Source organism: Somniosus microcephalus, chromosome 1 (genome assembly GCF_052327205.1).
Source record: "Somniosus microcephalus isolate GS21.2 chromosome 1, FLI_Smic_1.0, whole genome shotgun sequence".
Lineage (NCBI taxonomy): Eukaryota > Metazoa > Chordata > Chondrichthyes > Squaliformes > Somniosidae > Somniosus > Somniosus microcephalus.
The window spans coordinates 290105806-290122141 of NC_140987.1; positions in this window are offsets into that span (position 1 = coordinate 290105806).

Sequence of the window (16336 nt, forward strand, 5' to 3'; positions counted from 1 at the left end):
GGCAGGGGGCCAGTAAAGTCAATTTGTAAGTGTTCCCAAGGTCCCCTAGGTCGAGGCTGATGTGCCATTCTAATTTTTACAGGCCTGCCTGGATTATATTGTGCACACGTCACACATCGGTGACAGTGTTTTGCTATATCTCTTCCCATTCCAGGCCACCACCAATCTCTTGAGAGAGCTTCCTGCATGGCATCTCGTCCTGAATGCGTCAGGCCATGATGCAGATCCAGTAACGTTAACCTTACACACTCTGGTGCTAATACTTTAGTATCCTTCCTCCAGATTCCATCTGATCCTTGTACTGCCCCTTTCTGTTTCCATTCATCCTTTTCTACTGGCGGGGTATCTTTCTGCAATTTCTGTATTTCAATTTCTTCCATTTGTACGCTCCCTACGGGATAACTGTCTTCCTCTTCCTCTAATTCTAGAGCTGCCTTGGCCGCCAAATCGGCCGCCTGATTACCCTGTTGATTTAGCCAGTCAGGGTTACCCTGTTCTGGGGCCTTCTGGTGTGCCTTTATTTTTATAACGGCTACCTTACTTGGTTTTGCCGCCGTATTTAATAAGGCTCTTATTCATTGTTGATGTTTAATAGGTTCCCCAGTAGTGGTTACAAATCCACGTCTTCCCCAGGCTGTCATATAGTCGTGTACTACCCCAAAGGCGTACCGGCTATCTGTATAAATATTGACAGTTTTTCCTGTTGCTAATTCAAGGGCTTTGGTTAGGGCGACTATCTCCGCAACCTGTGCGGATAGTCCTCCTTCTAATCACCCGGATTTTACTGTTTTAAGAGCATTGTCCACTATTGCCCAGCCTGTTCTAGGTAAGCCGTTAATATATTTGCGGGATCCATCTACATAGAAGACCTCTTCTGTCTGTTCCAAAGCTTCTTCCTTAATCCAACTTTCCTCAGCTTCCTCATCTATATCCCCACACTTATGTGGTTCTCCAATACGGCTTCCCACCTTGTCCTCCTCATATTTGAAACTGACCTTAATCTTCCGGTATTTAACATTTCTACCAAGGTGTGTTTGGTATGGAGGATAATTTCTCCTGTCATTACGATGGGCTCACTAACCTTTACCGCCCATGCTGCACAATCCAGGGCAGCTACACACCGAGAAAGTTCGGCTGCTGCCGGACATCGTCGTGTGGAATAATAGGCTACCGGTCTATTATCACCCCCATGGTCTTGAGTGACTACCGCAGATGTGAAATGGCTTACCTATATTGGGTAATCCTAATCCTGGAGCAAATGTTAAGGCAGTTTTTAGTTTGGTATACGCATTTTCTTGTTCCGATCCCCATTCTATCTGATCGAGGGCCGCTTTCCCTCCTTTTACTAATCTTTGTATTGGCTCCGCTATTTTAGCAAAGTTGGGGATGAAGTTCCTACTATAGTTAAAGAGTCCTAATACTTTCCTAACTCCTCTAACTGTACTGGGTCTGGGCATAGCCCGTATAGCCGCTTTTCTATCTTCTGGCATTGTTTTAGTTCCTTGCGAAATTTTATGGCCCAAATAGGTTACTTCTGATTTCCCAACTTGCGCTTTTTTGGGGTTCACTTTAAACCCTTTACTATTTAGTGCTCGTAACACCAAATAGAGTGCACAATTGTGGTCTTCCTCCTTCTCTGAAGCAATGAGGAGGTCATCCACATATTGTAGAATAGTACTTCCCTTCGGGAGGTCAACTGTCTCCAGTAGAGACTGCATGACTCTATGGAATATAGCCGGACTGTTATGGAACCCTTGTGGCAAGCGGGTCCATGTGTATTGCATATCTCCTATAGTGAACGCAAATTTCTCCTGGGATTCTGGGTCCAAAGGTAATGACCAGAATCCATTTGCAATATCTAATACCGTGAAAACTTTATGTTCTGCGCCTAACCCATTTAATATTGTCGCTGGACTTGCTACAATAGGATGTAACTTTGGTGTTACTTTATTTAAAGCGGTATAGTCAATAGTTAATCTCCAAGTTCCGTCGGGTTTTCCTACCGGCCAGGTAGGGGAATTGGTTGTGCTTTCCATTTTATGCACTACTCCCTGTTCTTCCAATGTTTTAATTATTTCCATAATTGCTTTCTTAGCTTCGGGTTTTATTGATCCCAAAAATTGCATTATCTGTTGTCTATCACCTGGCGTGAATGGTGTCCATTTTGCAGAGGGGGCGGCTATCGTGTCTCCCCGTGCCACAGGGGCCATGGCAAATGTTTCAATTCCTGCCTCTTCCCCCGTACTTGGGGCCGTGGTGGCTGTTTTTTCTTCATAGGGTGGGACGGGTTCTCCCATATCTCCCAATACTGGCATCATTCCATACGTATTTTTACTTGATTCTAAATACTCGAGTTTCTCCTCTAGTTCCCTAATTTTGACGTCTTTGGCTTCTAACTTACTATCTCTTTCTTTTATTCCAATCTTACATTTTTTAACGGCTTCTTGTAAGCCAACCAATTGGTGGACCAAGAGTATTCCTGCCTTTTTAGTCTTGACCTTTTTCTCCTTTTCCCACCATTCTCTTTGTGCTACCAATGTCTGACTCGTATCCCATCCATCTCTCTGCATTTTTTTTATTAGGGTTCTCCTATCAGCCATATACTGATTACTAAGGGAGCCCGAAGGCCCCCATGTTTGACCCTTACCTGTCATCTTGTAAATCTTCTCCTTACCCTGTGTTGTCAGAGGTACGTCCTCCTCACGAAGAGAAGCGAGAGTACATGCAACCTATGTATCGGTGGTTCCCCGGGACCTTCTGCCGGTCCAACCCCGAAGGTAGTAAGCGACGTCTACGAGTTTTACCTTATGATCCTTACAAATGCCCTATGAGATACAAACAAACAAAGAATACCACAAACTTTCGGTTAACTGTGAATTCTCACCTCTCGTCAAACCCTTTCTTGTTCTTTTGATCAGTCGGTGCTCCGGTGTCACCCGTCTAGCGTCGCTAATTAATGGACGGTCAAAAATTTGACTACTCACCCGAGATCACCTCTGGGTGCTCCGGCGCCCTCCGAGCTGATCCTGCCTGACTACGCCAATTTGTTAGGGTCTAATTGGAGCCTGAGTGGGCCAAGTGATATACGAGGTTGACGTTGTTGTGTATGTACCTTTAAGAGAATAACTGGTCTCAGACTGCAGTACCGGCAGTGACCACCCCTGTATAAAAGGCGCTAGAACGCCTCTGTTTGTTAGTTTCACTATTGACTTCCACCAGTAAAGATTTGTTTGTTTTCACTCCTGCTAGTCCGTGTCTCAATCATTCACGGACTTAACACTGGTGACAAGTAAGAAACGAATTTACCTGCAACTCGGCAGCACCTCAGACGACGTTGTTGAAGGTCGGAGCCAGAAGAAAGAAAAAAAAAAAATTGAGTCCAAAGAAACTTGAGAAACGGGCGTCGACCGTCAATCATCGGTTTGAAAACTTGCAGGAGAGACTGTCAAGAGCCAGGTTCGGTTCACCAGTCTGTGGTTTCCCAGCTAGTCGGGCTGGTGGCAGGTAGTGCTCTGATCCTTCCTGGGCTGCGGCGGGCTGAAGCTCGATCGGGTGGCTTTTCAACGGGGCTGGGCAGCGAGTCGGTAGGCAAAGAGAGAGAGAGAGGGTGGAGCACACAGGGCGCGGCCGGTGCTTCGAAGCCGAGCAGCGTTCGGACCTAAGAAGAGGGAGGGAAGTGTCCCAGAGGGTCTGCTCCATGACGGGAAAATAATAAAAGAAAAAGAATCAATATTTAACGCGCAAGAAACCGTGGAAAGCAGCGCTAACAACAGCGGGGAAGAAGGCAAAGCGCGGGAGGCGCCATTTTGTTAAATCGGGGAAGAAGGCAAAGCACGGGAGGCGCCATTTTAGATTTGCAAGATGCCGAAGACTGGCTGTATCACTGCTTTTGATAATACATTAGAGGACTGGACCACATATGTGGAAAGAGTCGAGGTATATTTCGAGGCAAACGAAATAGCGGAGGGGAAAAAGGCATCGATATTGCTAAACTTAATGGGCGCTAGAACGTACGGCCTATTGCGGGACCTGATTACTCCAGCCAAACCGAAGGCGAAGAGTTTTAACGAAATTGTTGCTGTCCTACAGGAACACTTAAACCCTGCACCGCTGTTGATAGCAGAAAGATTTAAATTCCACAGGAGAACTCAGCACAAAGATGAGAGCAATGCTGAGTATCTTACGGAACTATGCAAGCTATCAAAGCACTGCCAGTTCGGAGCAGGACTGGCAGATACCCTACGGGACAAATTTGTCTGTGGACTCCTGAGTGAAGGAACACAGAAGAAGTTACTCTCAGAAAAAGAGCTGACGCTAGATAAGGCTTTCAGCGTGGCAGTATCATATGAAGCAGCAGCCAGGGGAGCTGCAGAAATTCAACAAAAACCACAGGAATACGGCACCCACGAAATGACACGGGGATTTGCAAAATGTTATCGCTGCGGAACTAACCATGACCAGAAGGATTGCTGGTCCAAAGACAAAATATGCAGACAATGCGGGAAGATTGGACACATTGCACGAGTTTGCAGGCCTGGGAAGAAGACCAGTGACAACAAAAAGGCTACTAAGGAACCGTACAAGAAAGTACAAAAGATGACGGACAGTAGTTCCGAAGACCAGATGAGCGATAGTGAATCCGAGAACAGGAGACTAAGCTGTCTCAAACTTCACAATGTAATCGCAAAAGAGGATCACCGAACCATTTGGGTCACCCTCACGATAGCAGGGTCCCAAGTTAAAATGGAATTGGATACAGGATCAGCGTTAACTGTTATGAATCGACGAGACTACGAGCGGCTATTTTCACACATACCCTTGAGAGAGACATCCATCGTCTTGACGACGTATACGGGGCAAAAAGTATACCCCAGAGGAAAAATAAGGGTGCCTGTCGAATACAATGGCAAGAAAATACGGAAATTGTATCTCTACATACTGCCAAATGGTGGACCACTGTTATTGGGACGGGAATGGATCAGGAAGATAAACTTGGATTGGCATTCCATTCATGCAATGACGGTGGACGGTAAAAAAGATGAAGACATCACTCCTGGACGATTGTCAACAATCTTAGCTAACGCCAAAGAGGTATTTCAACAAGAACTGGGCACGCTTAAAGGCGTAACCGCCTCGATAAAAATAGAAGAGAATGCAGCTCCCAAGTTTTTCAAAGCAAGACCGGTACCATATGCAATTCGCCCAGCCGTCGAGGCAGAGCTGGAGAATCTGGAGAAGGCGGGCGTGTTGTCTAAGGTCGACTGGAGCGAGTGGGCGACACCCATCGTTCCTGTCAGGAAGAAAACGTTAAGCAATAAGTCCGGAGAGCCAAGGAAGATTCGCATCTGTGGGGATTTCAAGGTGACGGTGAACCCTGTCCTTCACACAGTACAATATCCTCTTCCAAGGATAGAAGACATCTTCGCCTCACTGTCTGGAGGGAAGCGTTTTACAAAAATTGACCTAGCACAAGCATATTTGCAGATGGAGGTTGAAGAGTCCTCTAGGAAGTATCTCACGATAAACACTCACAAAGGTCTTTACCAGTATCATCGATTGGTATTCGGAGTAGCATCGGCTCCGGCGATATGGCAAAGAGTGATGGAACAAGTCCTGCGAGGGATTCCGGGGACTCAGTGTTACTTGGACGACATCCTTGTAACAGGTGAAGATGACAGTGAACACCTTAACAACCTAGAACAGGTGCTCACTAGACTACGGGAACATGGGCTGCGAGCCAACCGCCCCAAGTGCGAATTTTTTAAGAAACAGATATCGTATTGTGGCCACGTGATTGATGAAGAGGGGTTACATAAGTCCCCTGACAAAATTGAAGCGGTTGTTAAGGCCCCAGCGCCTGAAAATGTGTCGCAACTGAGGTCATTCCTCGGATTGGTGAATTACTATCATAAGTTTTTGCCGAATTTGTCGACAATTTTGCACCCACTGAACGCCCTGCTACAAACGGGGGTAGCATGGAAGTGGAGCGATGATTGTAAGCGTGCTTTTCAGAAGAGTAAGGACTTAATCACTTCAAGGGAAGTATTGGCTCAGTACAACCCAGCACTGCCGATCAGACTGGCGTGTGATGCGTCTCCCTACGGCATTGGGGCGGTACTGTCACATAAGTTCCTTGATGGGTTAGAGAGGCCGATAGCTTTTGCGTCACGCTCGTTAACTTCTGCCGAGCGTAACTACGCTCAGATTGACAGAGAGGCCCTCAGCCTAGTGTGGGGGGTGAAGAAGTTCAATCACTACCTACACGGTCAAAAATTTACTCTACTAACCGATCATCAACCTCTTGTCTCCATTTTCAACCCTCAGAAGGGAGTACCAATAATGACGGCACAACAGCTGCAGAGATGGTCCCTTTTCCTAGGGGCACACCAATATGACATCGAGTACAAAGGAACTAAACAGCATGGAAATGCTCATGGATTGTCATGCCTACCGTTGCCGACGGTGGAAGAAGAAGACCTTGCAGTGGATCCAATGGAGTTATTCCACTCGACCATAGTCGAATGTCTCCCTATGACGAATGCAAACATAGAAAACGAAACACGGAATGACCCGACACTGTCACGGGTCTATGATTTAACGGTGAAGGGATGGCCAGCACATGGTGAACCATTGCTGCCAGCATACTCGCCGAGAAGAGAACAGCTGTCAGTGTGCAGAGGGACCTTGATGTGTGGATCCAGAGTAGTAATTCCACCTAAGTTGATGGATAGAGTACTCAATGAGCTTCATGAGGGTCAACTGGGTGGGGTAAAAATGAAGAACTTAGCCAGAGCGTTTGTGTGGTGGCCGGGAATCGATAGAGAAATCGAAGAGATGACCAAGAGCTGTGCAGGATGCCAGAAGGTCCAAAACGCCCCACCACAAGCTCCTCTGCATCCATGGGAGTGGCCCTCATCTCCATGGCAACAGGTGCACATTGATTTTGCTGGTCCCTTCATGGACTCGATGTTTTTAATTGCGGTGGATGCACATTCAAAGTGGCCAGAGGTAATAAAAATGTCCTCAACCACCACGGAAAAAACTATCACAGTTTTGCGAACCATATTCGCCAGGAATGGGCTGCCTGAACAGATTTGCTCTGACAATGGACCACAGTTTGTGTCTGAAGAGTTCCGGGTGTTCTTAAAGAACAATGGCGTTAAGCATTACACATCTGCCCCATATCATCCAGCCACTAATGGATTGGCCGAGAAGTTTGTCCAAACTTACAAGAAGGCTATCAAGGCAATGTGTAATGAAGATATACCCCTACAACACAAGGTGGACAACTTCTTGTTTGCCTACCGGAATGCGACACATGCGGTTACCAACCAAACTCCAGCCATGATGTTCTTCAATCGAAGACTACGATGCCGCTTGGATTTGGTTAAGCCAAACGTCCGAAGAGATGTGGAGAACAGGCAGTTTCAGAATATGAATGAAAGGCCGACCAGGAGTTTTAAGATAGGTCAACCAGTTTTGGCCCGGGACTACCGCACTGAGAAATGGCAGCCAGGAACGATTTGTACACGACAAGGACCTCTTATGTATACCATGGACGTTGGGGAGAGCATTGTAAGACGCCATGCTGACCAGATTCTAGAGTCACTGGAAAACGTCAACTCCACACCACGATCTGATACACCTGGTAATGAAATTGACGTTCCAATTGCAGCTACCGCAGAACCGGTAATATTGGAAGCAGATGAACCAAACAAAGACATTGATCCCGACGCAACATTGCCAGAAGAACCTGATACCCCAAAGAGGCGTTATCCAGGCAGAATCAGGAAGCCTCCTCAAAGACTGAACTTATAATTGCTTAAGCTTAACCAATGTATCTAGCAACAGTAATTGTGATTGTAATTCGTTATCATTTAGTTGTTAAATGAATGTTATGTACTGTTTATCTAAAAGGGGAGGAATTGTTGTGTATGTACCTTTAAGAGAATAACTGGTCTCAGACTGCAGTACCGGCAGTGACCACCCCTGTATAAAAGGCGCTAGAACGCCTCTGTTTGTTAGTTTCACTATTGACTTCCACCAGTAAAGATTTGTTTGTTTTCACTCCTGCTAGTCCGTGTCTCAATCATTCACGGACTTAACAGACGCGTTACCCAACTTAGACTTATGTGAATAAACTCACACAACCAAATAGTTTGAGAGAAGTAAAAATGCACAGTTTAATGTACAGAGCGCTCTGGGAGAAGAACAGTAGACCCCGCGGTCTCAGCTGCCAGCTTCTCGGTTTTACAATAGTAGCCGAGCTTCTTTTATACAGTTTAAAAACAGGAAAGGTACCATATCAGCAGTTATTACATTAATTCCTTGACCAATCTGGTACTTTAGCATCCTTCAACTTTGGCCAATCCGATACCTTAGCAACCTTTAATCACATTCTGTCAAAAACAAGTTAATTATATTATTATACCGTTAGCTAGCTTCTTTCACAAGCAACTTAATTATATTACTGTTAGCTAGCTTCTTTCGTGTGACATGTTGGTATGTTGCAACCCTATTCTCACAGTGATACCTATGTCCTGCCAGTTGCGTAACCTCGCCCTTAAACACCTTTTACCTCCCTTGTTCTTCCTAAACATAATTTTTCGCTCTTACAGTTTTACCCCAACAGTTGACTAGCCATTCCTGTCTTACGTCTGTACAAGTGATATCACAAGTTGGTGCAAGCAGATCAAGTCAGCTGTCTGTTATGCCAGTGTCTGCAAAATGTCAATAAATATCAAGTATTTCAGCAGGCACTACGGTGCCATTTTAAATTTTCCTCCAACAACGTCGCCAGCCCCACCCTCGTCACCTGCGACGCGTCCGCTGCAGCTGTGGGGGCAGTGTTATCGCAGATACAGAATGGAGTGGAGAAACCAATCGCCTTTGCCTCCCGAGCCCTTAGCCCCACTGAACAGAAGTACTCAGTAGGTGAGCGCGAGGCGCTGGCGTGCGCCTGGGCATGTGAGTGGTGGCACCTGTACACATATGGCCGTGCCTTCACCTTGCGAACCGATCACCAGGCTCTCACTGCCCTGCTGTCGACATCCGGCATGGGCCACAGACCACTGCGTCTACACCGCTGGTCTGACCGCCTCCCCCAATACAATTTCAGTCTCCAGTTCACACCAGGACGTGACAATGTTGTTGCAGATCTGCTCTCCCGCACTGTCTCTGCCCCAGCCCCACTCGTCGGGTTTGAACATGTGGAACAGGATATCGTCCAGATGCTACACACGCCTCTCCAAACCACAGTCTCTCTCCAGGAGCTCAAAGAGGCCTCTGAACAGGATCCGGCCCTCTCCCAGCTGTGCACCTTCATCAGAGATGGCTGGCCTCGCAAGGTGCCTGAGGAACTGTCTGCCTACTCCAGAGTTAAAGAGGAGCTCTCCTGCTGGAATGACTCCTGTGTTGCACGTGGGCTCTGCACTGTGGTCCCAAGTGCCCTTCGTGCGCGTGTTTTATCCATGGCGCACGAGGGCCACTTGGGCATAGTGAAGCTCAAACAACGATGTCGAGACCTAGTGTGGTGGCCGGGTATCGACAGGGAAATCGAGGCCCTGGTCAAGGACTGTGCAACCTGCCTTGTAAGTGGCAAGACTGGCCACCAAGCTCCTCCACCCCTGCAACCCCTTGCCTGGCCCTCTCAGCCCTGGGAGCACCTGCAGCTAGACGTCTGCGGGGAGACCCATGGTGTCCCCCACCATCAACGGTTCCTAGTGGTGACCTATGAGCTGCACTCAAAATGGCCAGAGGTCACTGCCGTGGGCTCCGTCACCTCTCAGGTCATCATCGATATCCTTGAGTCCCTCTTCTCCCGCTGGGGGCATCCAAAGGCCATCACCACAGACAATGGGCCCCAAATGGTCTCTTTAGAACTCTCCTCTTACCTTGAGAGCAAGGGCATCCGTCACATACGCACACCCTGAGTCAAATGGGGGGGTGGAGCGTTTTAACCAGACACTGAAAAATGGCCTCAGAGCACACCTATCCCAGGGGTGTGCATTTGACAAGGCCCTCCTCCACACACTGCTGCACTACAGAGCCTCCCAGCATTCCACTACAGGGGTCTCACCCGCATCCCTCATGCTAGGCCGTGAGCTCATGCTGTCCCTTGGCAGGCTCCGCCCCTCGCGAGCTCAGAGCCCTGCTCCACGGGCTCAAGCCACAGTCGCTAGACAGCAGGAGAAGATGAAACTCTGCTTCGACCAGTCGAAGAGAGGGCCAAGGCACCCAACATCTCAGTCTCCGATTGCGTCAGAGTCCGCAGGCCTCACCGCAACAATAAGATGGCCTCATTCTGGTCCTCCCCTCTCCAAATCAGCCGCCAACTTGGACCAGCCACTTTCTGCCTCACTGACGGCTCTCGGTGGCATGCCAGCTACCTTCGGAAGGTGCCAGCACCCCCTGATGCGGGATTACATGGATCTAATCCCCAAGCCTTACCCCCAGAGTGGCGGGATGCACATGTGGCTCAGCCAGCCAACCCTCAAGCAGATATTGTGCCTCAGCCATATCCTCACCAGTCCCCACCTCGGTCTGCTCTTCACCAGTCCCCACCTCGGCCTGTTCGTACACGTTCTCGCCCTGGCCACCGACAGGACTTTGTCACTGCATTTCATGTTTGAAATTCTGTGAGGGGGGAGGAAATGTCTGACATTGGGGATAGGTACTCGATTGCCTTGGCCTGAGCACATGAAGTTTGATAGTGCTGTTATCATTATATTATGTCTGACATTGGATATAGGTATTCGATTGCTTTTGCCTGTAAGAGTGTGGTTGCATCAGCCATTAAAAGCGACATGAGTTGAGCTCTACATACGGCCTCTGGATTATCTTTGCAAACGCAACAGTTAGGCCCGTTCCCTCCTGTGCAGCCATAGAGGAAGGACACCTCGGTGTCTCCTCTTTCCATGCTGCCAGTCCCGATCATCATTAGGAATAGAAGTACGATATATTTGTTGGCCATATCCCCTTGTTACTCCGATCTCCTTTGGTTCCCTGCCAAAACAAAAGCAAAACAGTTCCGTTCTGTGAGAGGGTTTTCCTCCATGGATCTGGTTTTGATTATTTACAAAATATTTACAGTGTTCCCTGCCGCATTAACAAGCACCCCATTTAAGACCTCTCCCGTTGGGGTCTCTTGCGGCTCGCGGTCGGCGAGTAGGGAGGCATCCTTGGCACCCTAGGTCGTGGGACCCGACTGCTCCTCCTTACCGCCCCGTTCTCCGGGTCATCATCGTCCCACACCATGGGAGGAAGACCCGCGTCTACCAGCCTCTTGGCCTTTGTTTTCCTCTCCTCGGGGTTAAACAACTTGCACTGGTTTACATGAAACCATTTTGTGCGTTTCGGGAGTTTTACTGCATATACCATGGGGCTCGCTTTATCCACGATATTATAAGGCCCCATGTACAGCGGCTCGAACGCCCCTACTCGGGCGTAATTACGGACCATTACCTGGTCTCCCACCTCCCACTCGTGGGTTCTCTGGGGTTCTAACAGCAGCCAATTTTTCTGGTGCTGGCTCCCCAGGTTACTGGCTGCCTGCCAGTGAATCCGTTTCAATGTCTCGTACAGATTCTGGACAAACCTGTCCCGGTTTACCTCCCTGACCTGCACTTCGGTGAGGACCGGCACCAACACATGGGTTGGGGTGCGCATAATCCTCTAGTGTGGGGAGTACCCTATGCTTCTGGAGGGGCTGGCCTGCGGAAGGATGTTCTTGCCATGGAAAGAGTGCAGCGGCGATTCACCAGGCTGATACCTGGAATGGCGGGAATGACCTACGAGGAGAGATTGAATAGTTTGGGCTTGTACTCACTGGAGTTTAGAAGATTGAGAGGGGATCTCATCGAAACATATAAAATTATGGCAGGCCTGGACAGGCTGAATTCAGAGAGAATGTTTCCAATGGCAGGGGAGCACAGAACCAGGGGCCACAGTCTAAAAATAGCGGGCAAATCATTTAAAACAGAGATGAGGAAGAATTTCTTCACTCAAAGAGTGGTGAGCCTGTGGAATTCCCTGCCACAGAGGGCTGTGAAGGCTAATTCAATAAATATTTTCAAGAGAGAATTGGATATATTTCTGAAGGCTAAGGGGATTAAGGGTTACGGAGAAAAGGCGGGGACGGGGTACTGAACTGGTAAGATCAGCTAAGATCTCAGACGAAGATCAGCCATGATCTCATTGAATGGCGGAGCAGGCTCGAAGGGCCGAATGGCCTACTCCTGTTCCTATCTCTATGTTTCTATGTTTCTATGACACCAATTAAGACTGGAGGCAAGACCTCATCCCATCTCTGTGGGAACGGGTTTATCTCCTTCCTCAGTCTTTCTTTCAGTGTCCGGCTCATGCGCTCCACAATCCCCGATGGCTGGGGGTTGTGAGCCACATGCCACTTCCCTTGTATTCCCGAGAGTTTTAAGGTGGCCTGCATCACCTGCCCCGTGAAATGGCTCCCTTGGTCGGACTCCACGACCTGTGGCAGCCCCCACCGGGAGAAGACTTCCCCCACCAGGATTCTAGCTGTTGCTAGTGTCGTGGCTGCTTGGCAGGGGAAGGCTTCCACTCACTTGGAAAATACGTCCACCAGGACTAAACAGTACTTGTTGCCTGCTTTAGTGGTGGGCAGTGGTCCGATGAAATCGACCTGCAGGGACCGCCACGGCCCCTCTACCCTCCTGGTGTCTCCTATGGGGGCTTTCCTGTGCTGCAGATCGGGGTTATAGGCTGCGCACATCAAACAGTGCGCACAGAAAACTCAGACATCCTCCCTGAGCTGGGGCCACCTCCTTGCCTCCTTTACCCTTTGCCAGGTAGTTTCCGGCCCTGAGTGTCCCGCTCCCGGGCCCCCATGGGCCAACTGGAGGAACTCCTCTCGGTGCTGCGCTGGGACTACCCACCGATCCCCTTTGAAAAGCATCCCCTCTTTGATACTAATGTCCGCTGCCCTGAACTGACCTTCTATTGGCTCCCCATTCTCTCTTTACCAGGACGGCCTTAAGGACGGGATCCTGGGCTTGGACCTGCTTTAAGCCCGGGCACAAAGCTACCCCCTGTGTGCCTCCCTTGTCCCGGATTGCTGCTACCAGACCTGCTTTGTGCGGATCCCAGAATACTCCTTCCTTGGCCCCCTGTTTGGCCGGCTCGTCTGCCTTTTGGTTGCCCTCCCACTTGGGCTCTGTCTTTGAATGGGCTTTAACTTTGTGAATATAGTGATCTCCCTGGCCTCCAAAATTTTACCTAGCAGCGATGCTATTGTAGGGGCTTCCCATCTGCAGACTTGAATCCGCGCCTGGCCCAGATTGCCAAATATTCCGTGCATGAGTTGCATGTGAACATAGAGTCCAAGCAAATGGTGTAGGGGGTGGGGAACTCATTGGGGTGGGTGACCACGTACGCCACCGCTGCCCGTTCAGCGTGCTGGGCACTCAGGGTGTTGGGGAGTTTAATGGCCTTTGCTATTTTTGCCGTAGGGTCATAGATTCCGCACCCGGTGAGACGCTCCCCCTTCACAACCGAACTGGACCCATCTATATACATGTCCCGGCCCGTCAGGTGTATCCCGGCCTGGAATCCTTCATCTACATCCCACACCCCTTCTACCGCACACGTGTGGGCCATCCCTGGGTAAATCATATTGGCTGCTAGCTTTGGCTCGGTCAACCACTGCACTCTCAAGTTCTCGCCCTCGCTACACCCGTTGATCCCCCCTACCTGCTCGATCTCCATAAAGTGAACTGAGGGATCCCCGTCCAGTTTTAGTTTGGACAACTCTGCTACCATGGCTTGCAACTGCAGGGTGGTGAATGCAGCCACGTAATCGCTCTGCAGCGGGCCCTGGTCACCGTTTGGTGTGGGTGGACCGTACTTTTGCTGCTGCAAAGGATACATTGGTCTAGGTGGCGCATCCGGCGCTGGTGGTGTAAGATTCGCAAAATTTTCATAAGTAATCACGCAAGAAGTCAGGGTTAATAAGACAGCTTTATTGACCAAAAAGAAGCTTGTACAGAGAAAACCTTTGATAAAAAGGGCACACAAAATGGCCGCCAGACCTCGTGACCAGCTTCTGGGACCATTTGAATTTCTGTTATTGCAAGCCAGACAGGCTTGTGGATTAAGGACATTAAAGCCCGCGAAAACCCGTTTCGGGAAACCGAAACTCATGGAACTGAGTATACATATTGATTAGATTATAAGTACAGGACAGATTTGGGTAGCAGGATGAGGCCCATCAAGAAATGGGCGGACAATTGAATGAACACTTTAACCCATTTACTGTACAAAGAGAAGCCGTTTAACAGCCATCAAGGGACACCTCCAGACCGATCAATATACAAACCGAGTTACGGTGACAAAGCAAAGACATTATCGGCCCAGGAAGGCCAGTTAAGCTATCACCAACTCCCGTTATGAAGACAAAACACCCCTGCAGAGAGTTCTGCCCACCAAAATTATTACAAAGACAGGACTATGATTTGGCGGGAGATAAGAATGTTCCAAAAAGGTATAACTGTGGATTGAAAAAGTCCATCAGTACGATTCACTTCGGATTCACTTCTTTGGACGCTTCAGAAACCCTTCGGGACAGACTCTTCGTTTAGACAGCACTTCGATTGCGGAACGTGTTCGGTGTTCGGGTAGGCAAGGCCCGGCCACGACGGGAAGACGACGAGGGTGGCCCGGGTACTTTTGTCGGGAGATCATCGACGACCCAGGCCGAAGAAGAAGACACCCTCAGAAGGACAATCATTATGACTGTATAAGAGGACACTCAGGGCCTGGCACTCCAGTGTCTCAACATCACATCGGTAATGGATTCACCCATGTGCATCCAGTTCTTAAAGTCACGTCGGTAACGGATTCATCCGTGGCGAGCGCTCACCAAGGCTGTACCGGCTGCCTACATCGCAGGAGAACCAAGAGGAAAACAAGCTGTGCCAGAACTTTCCAAACCCACGTGACGACGGAAAGCTGTGTCGAAAGGCTGCAAACCCTTTTCGCAATTCTTAAAGTGGTGAGCATGATCCCGAGTTCCTCAAGTCGAAACTTAGTTAGGTCTAGGGGAGGGGGTTAAGGGTAGTTGTAATGTGTTACCCCTTTTACGATGTGCCGTGTGTTCCCCATTTCCATAGAGTTAAGTTTATAGATGTGTGCATGCTTGTAGTTTCTTGAATCTGTGCATATGACATGTATTTTATAATGTTGCAAACTGATCAATAAAGGCATCCATTTCGTGCTATTCGACCTGGTCTATTGAGTTTTTCTGCACTACAGCTCCCTGCACCTAAGTCCAAGGTCGAGAACCGTAGGGGCGAGTGGGTCGAACCACTCACGGGTAATTATTGCAAGAAGCCTGGCAGGAGACCAGAGCAAGCAAGAGAAACCCCCTACAGTGGGACTTCCCTGTCCTTAACCTTATCCTCTGCTTCCTGACCCTCCTCATCCCACTCCACCCAGGTTTCCCCTGGTGCCATTAAAAAGACCATGCCTCTGGCCCCAGACAAGGCTTGGATCAATGTTTTAATCCTTTCTTCGCAGGGACCGTGATCAGAGTCTTCATAGCCCCTACTTCTAGCTACCTTATGAGCTATTTTAATGTCCCTTAGCTGACCCTCCAAACTGTCAGCTCTCGCTGTTAATCTTGCGTTCTCCTCCCGTAAGACCTGCTCATTTAACCTGGTCTCCGTAACCTGGCACCACAGGTATTCCCCCATAATATGGGAGGTCTCTTCCTGTGCGCGTTTTTCCAGTCTTTCCTCGCGCAACTCCTCCACTAGTCTACTCCCGACTATCCCCCTTGCGTCTGACTTGTCTTCAGACTCCTTCAGCTCATTTTTGAGCTTTTCAACCTGCTCCCGGAGCAGTTGAACTTGCTTTTGGAAGCACAGGAGCCAAATTGCCTTCTCTTTGGGCTTCCTGTGCTCCTTGCTCCCTGTCCACCCTGCGGCCCTATCCTGGGGACTCTCAGAGCGCATCATCTCCAGCATCCATTGCTGGGATATGTTAACCTCGTAGGAGGAAATTCTGTCCTCCAGTCCAGATCTCTTGCCCTCCAAACTGTCCATATCTAATCCACAACCTATCCTCCTGCCAGCAGTCACCAATTCTGTAACCGGTTTTTGTGGTGGCCAATTTCCTATGGGCCCTGCCACAATCGCCAATTATTGTAAGTGGTGTCGCCCCGCCCGTAGCGAGCACAGAAACCCCCTTACTACAAGTTCTGGATGATAGGGATTACTGAGGACAGATTTGAACACAGACAACGTTTTCGGGCTCACGCCTTTGTTAAGGTTGACAAAACCACTCCACTCGCATACAGTACAAG